This window comes from Galeopterus variegatus, unplaced genomic scaffold, assembly GCF_000696425.1.
Source record: "Galeopterus variegatus unplaced genomic scaffold, G_variegatus-3.0.2 Scaffold6793, whole genome shotgun sequence".
Taxonomy (NCBI): domain Eukaryota; kingdom Metazoa; phylum Chordata; class Mammalia; order Dermoptera; family Cynocephalidae; genus Galeopterus; species Galeopterus variegatus.
In genome coordinates this window covers 54748-59724 of record NW_007732904.1, presented here as the reverse complement: position 1 = coordinate 59724, position 4977 = coordinate 54748, and the positions used below count along the sequence as shown (strand labels likewise).

The 4977-nt window shown below is 46.6% G+C and overlaps 1 pseudogene; it reads left to right on the top strand.

Annotated features, from left to right (window-relative positions):
• The window catches only part of LOC103606711, an 18042-nt pseudogene that overhangs the window by 12287 nt on the left and 778 nt on the right, over positions 1-4977 (top strand).

Below are 4977 nucleotides of genomic sequence, written 5' to 3'. Positions count from 1 at the left end.
CATATATAGTGAGAGCTAGAGGTCTAGTTTTATTCTTCTATATATAGATCTCCAGTTTTCCTGGAACTTTATTGAAGAGATTGTCCTTTCCCCAATGCATGTTCTTGGCTCCTTTGTCAAAAATCAATTGGCTGTAGGCAGGTGGATGTATTTCTGAATTCTCTATTCTGTTCCATTGGTCTATGTGGCTTTACCATGCTGTTTTGATTACTTTAGCTTTGTAATATATTTTGAAGTCAGGGAGTGTGATACCCCCTGCTTTGTTCTTTTTATACTAGATTGCTTTGGCTATTTGGGGTCTTTTGTTGCTCCATATAAATTGTAGGATTGTTTTTTCGTTGTTTGTCATTGGTAGTTCAATGGTAGTTGTTTGTCATTGGTAGATTCAATGCAGTGAATTTGTAGATTATTTTGGGTAGTATGGTTATTTTGACAATATTGATTTTTTCCAGCACATGAACATGGGATGTCATGTGTATCTCTGTGTGTGTGTGTCTTCCTTAATTTCTTAATTGGTGTTTTATAGTTTTTCTTGTAGTATTCTTTCACCTACTTAAATTGATTCCTAGGTATTTTTTTTTTTTTGGTAGCTATTATAAATGGGATTGCTTTCTTGATTTCTTTTTCTGCTAGTTCATTGTTAGCATATACAAATGATACTGATTTTTGTATGTTGATTTTGTATCCTGATACTTTACTGAAGTTTTAAAAATCAGGTCTAGCAGTATTTTGGGTAGAGTCTTTAGGTTTCTCTCTCTATAAAATCATATCATTTGCAAACAGGGACAATTTGACTTCCTCCTTTCCAATATGGATTTCCTTTATTTCTTTCTCTTGCCTAATTGCTCTGGCCAGGACTTCCAGTACTATATTAGATAAAAGTGGAGAGAGTGGGCATCCTTGTCTTGTTCTAGTTAAAAACTAATAGCTTTTTCCCATTCATTATAATGTTAGCTGTGGGTTTGTAATATATAGCATTTATTGTATTACAATTCTTTCCTTCTATACCTTATATGTTGAGAGAGTTTTTATCATGAAGCGATGTTGAATTTTATCAAGTGCTTTTTCTGTGTATATTGAGGTGATATATATATATATATATATATATATATATTTTGGTTTTTGTTTTCATTCTGTTGATATGATGCATTACATTTGTTGATTTGCATATGTTTAACCATCTTTGCATCACTGGGATAAATCTCACTTGATCATGGTGCATAACCTTTTTGATGTGCTGTTGGATATGATGTGCTAATATTTTATTGAGAATTTTTGCATCTATGTTCATCAAGGATATTGTCTGTAGTTTTCTTTTTTTGTGTGTGTATCTTTGTCTGGTTTTGGTATCAGGCTAATGCTGGCCTCATAGTATGAGTTTAAAAGGTTATGAGATCTAAAGGGAGAGATAGATGCCAACACAAGAATAGTTGGGGACTTTAATACCCCACTCTCAGCATTGGGCAGATCATCAAGACAGAATATTGGCTTGCCGCACTTGCCCATCAATCAGGCCCCTCCTTCCACTGCCCCTGCACAGACTGTTAAGCTCAGCAAGTCTTGTGGCAAAGGCACTTTGGAACTGAGGTGGGGCAGGGCAGAGTGGGGACTCTGCACCCCAGGAGGACAGATGCCCCTGCTAAACTGCCACCAGTGCTATGACCTTGCAGCCCAATATCTCATGACATCAGCAACCCTGGATCTCTTTTGCCTCCTCCAGGTTGCTCTCTGGCTGAAGAGGAGCATGCAAGCCTAGTGCCCCAGGAAGAAGAGAAGGACATACAGGTACTGACAGTTTCTCTGCAAACCCACCATGCAATGGAGAAGATGAAGGAGTTTGTGTATAAGGTCTGGGAGGGATCTTGACTGGCTGAGGGACAAGGACTACCTGCTATATGGCCATACATCATCCGTTCCCTCTTTTTGGGCTTGCTTCAAGAGCACCTTCCATGTGCATACAGAAACTGGCAACATCTGGACCCATCTTCTTGGTTATGCACTGTTTCTCTTTTTAGGAAACTTGACTATGCTCAGACCAAATATGTACTTCATGGCCCCTCTACAGGAAAAAGTGGTTTGGGGGATGTTCTTTTTGGTTGCAGTGCTCTGTCTCAGCTTCTCCTGGCTGTTCCACACCTTCTACCGTCATTTGGAGAAAGTCTCTCAGACTTATGTCAAGTTAGGCTATTCAGGGATCACTCTATTAATTATGGGGAGCTTTGTTCCCTAAGAGAGAAATCCTCTCTTCTATCTCTGCTGATGACTCTCCTTGTGTCAATGCACTTCAGTGGTTTTTCGACCATCTGTGTGGTGGTTGTAGCATCTAGCCACTTTCATGGCAGCCATAGTTATTGTAGTGTTATGGAGGCCATTCTATTGCTCCCTACAGCCATGGCTCATCTACTTCCCCATCATCTGTGTCTTGGGCATTTCTGCCATCATGTGGCATGGTGGGAAAAGTTTGCCACACCTAAGCACCAGCAGACAAGAGCAAGGGTGTTTCTGGGACTTGGCCTGAGTGGTGGTGTGTCTACCATGCATTTTACTATAGCTGAGGGCGTGGGCCCCAAGGTGCTGGCATGGTGTGCCTGGTTATGGGAGGGGGGTCTGGTCCCCTTCTCCATGCCTCAGGTCCCTGGGCAGGCCCCGAGGCTCTGGTGCGGTGTGCCTTGTGATGCACATCACCAGAGCTGGCCTTTATGCTGCTTGAATTCCTGGGCACTCCTTTCCTGCAAAATTTGACATATGGTTCTAGTCTCACCAGAATTTCCATGTCCTGGTTGTGGCAGCAACCTTTGTTCACTTCTGTGGGGTCTCCAACCTTCAGAGGTGCAGGAGCTGGTTGTGGGAGGAGGGTCTGGTCCCTGGCTCTATGCCCCAGGCCCCAGGGTGGGGCCCCATGGCACTGGCAGTGTACCTGGTTGTGGGCGGGGAGTCTGGTCCCTGGCTTGATGCCCCAGGCCCTTGGGCAGGGACTCAAAGCACTGGTGATGTGCCTGGTTGTGGGTGGGGTGTCTGGTCCCTGGCTCTATACCTCAGGTCCCTGCGCAGACCTTGAGGCACTGGCACAATGCCTGGTTGTGGAGGGTTTCCAGTCCTCAGCTCCATGCCTCAGGTCACCAGGTGTGCCTTGAGGCACTGGCATGGTGTGCCTGGGTGTGGCATGGGTGTCCTGTCCCCTTCTCCATTCCTCAGGTTCCCGGATGGGCCCTGAAGTGCTGACACAGTGTGCCTGTTTATGGGAGGGGGGTCTGGTCCCTTTCTCCAAGACTTGGGTACTAAGACAGGCCCCGAGGCACTGGCACAGTGTGCCTGGTTGGGTGAGAGGGGGTCTGGTCCCCCGCTCCATGCCCCCAGCCCCCAGGCAGGGCCCCAAAACACTGCCAGTGTGCCTGGTTGTGGGTGGGATGTCCAGTCCCTTGCTCTATACCTTGGGTCCCTGGGCAGGCCCTGAGGCGCTAGTATGGTGTGCCTGGTTGTGGGAGAGGAATCCAGTCCCCTTCTCCATGCCTTGGGTCCCCAGGTGTGCCTTGAGGCACTGACACAGTCTGCCTGGTTGTGGGAGGAGGGTTCGATCCCCTTCTCCAAGCCTCGGTTCCTGTGTGGGCTCCTAGGTGCTGGTGGTGTGCCTGGCCTGGGACTAATTTGTTGTCCTTTGCTTACTTCTAAAATGGGGGAACTACCTGTGGGAACCAGTACTTGAACTGTTTTGTTGAGTTAAATTGCTGCTTTGCTGCTGTTTCCCCTGGGAAGGCTTTTTGTGCAGCTCAGGGTTTAATGGTTGACCTTATAGGTACTTCCAGCTCTCTAGAGACCCATTGTACTTGGGTTGCATAGAAACTCTGATACTGGCCTGAGTCTTTTCATCAAAATGTCCCTCATGCAATTCTGCATTCCTGAACAGTCTCCCCTGAGTGGTCCTGCACTGACTAGGGGGCAGATTGGCTGTCATTGCTGTGTCCCAGTGTTTTCCCAGTTGGCCTGTCTCCCCCACCACCCATGCTCTAAACAATTCCCATGGGACGGGCCCTGTGCCTGTCCCTTGCAATGACTCACTAGCTCCTGAATGGCTCCCATTTTTCAGCTGTTCTGGCTCTTTGCTCCTGCATGAGTCCACAGGAACCCTACTGGTGGTCTTGCTGTCCTGGGGGCCACCAAGGCCCCCCTCTCCTCTGCTGTCTCCAAGAAAAGGGCACAGCTGCAGCTTCTGCCAGCTCCTGCTCCATGCACTCAGCAGTTCCAGCCTTAAAGTGTCTGTGGCACGAAATGCTCAGAGCAGTTTTTTCTTTTTTCTTTTTTTTTTCCTTTTTGTCTTTCTTACTGACTGGTAACGGGATCATATTTGGGGTTCAACATTGAGATATATTGATGAAATCAATATTACATATATATATATATATATATGTAGTTACAAATCAAAATTATTATTTATGTCCCTTGTCCAATCTCTCCCTATCCCCCACTACCTCCCCCTCCCCCCTCTAATTACCCTAGATTTCTTCTCTCCTTCTGAAAGAATAATGGTTACTCTGTTGATTTGTTGTCTAGATGATCTGTCCAATGCTGAGGTGTGATCAAGTCCCCCAAAATTATCGTAGAGAAGACACTTCTTCTATCACTCTGAAATGGGTTTTGTGGAGAGAGAAATCCTCTCTTCTATCTCTGCTGATGACTCTCCTTGTGTCAATGCACTTCAGTGGTTTTTCGACCATCTGTGTGGTGGTTGTAGCATCTAGCCACTTTCATGGCAGCCATAGTTATTGTAGTGTTATGGAGGCCGTGTTTTTGGCATGCTCCTTGGCACTGGTGGTGTGCCTGGTTTTGAGGAGTGTCTGGTGCCAGGCTCCATACCTTGGGTCCCAAGGTGGGCCCCAAGGTGCTGGTGTGGTGTGCCTTGTTGTGGGAGGTGGGTTGCGTCCCTGGTTCCAAGCCTTGGGTCACCGAGGTGGGCCCCAAGGTGCTGGCATGGTGTGCCTG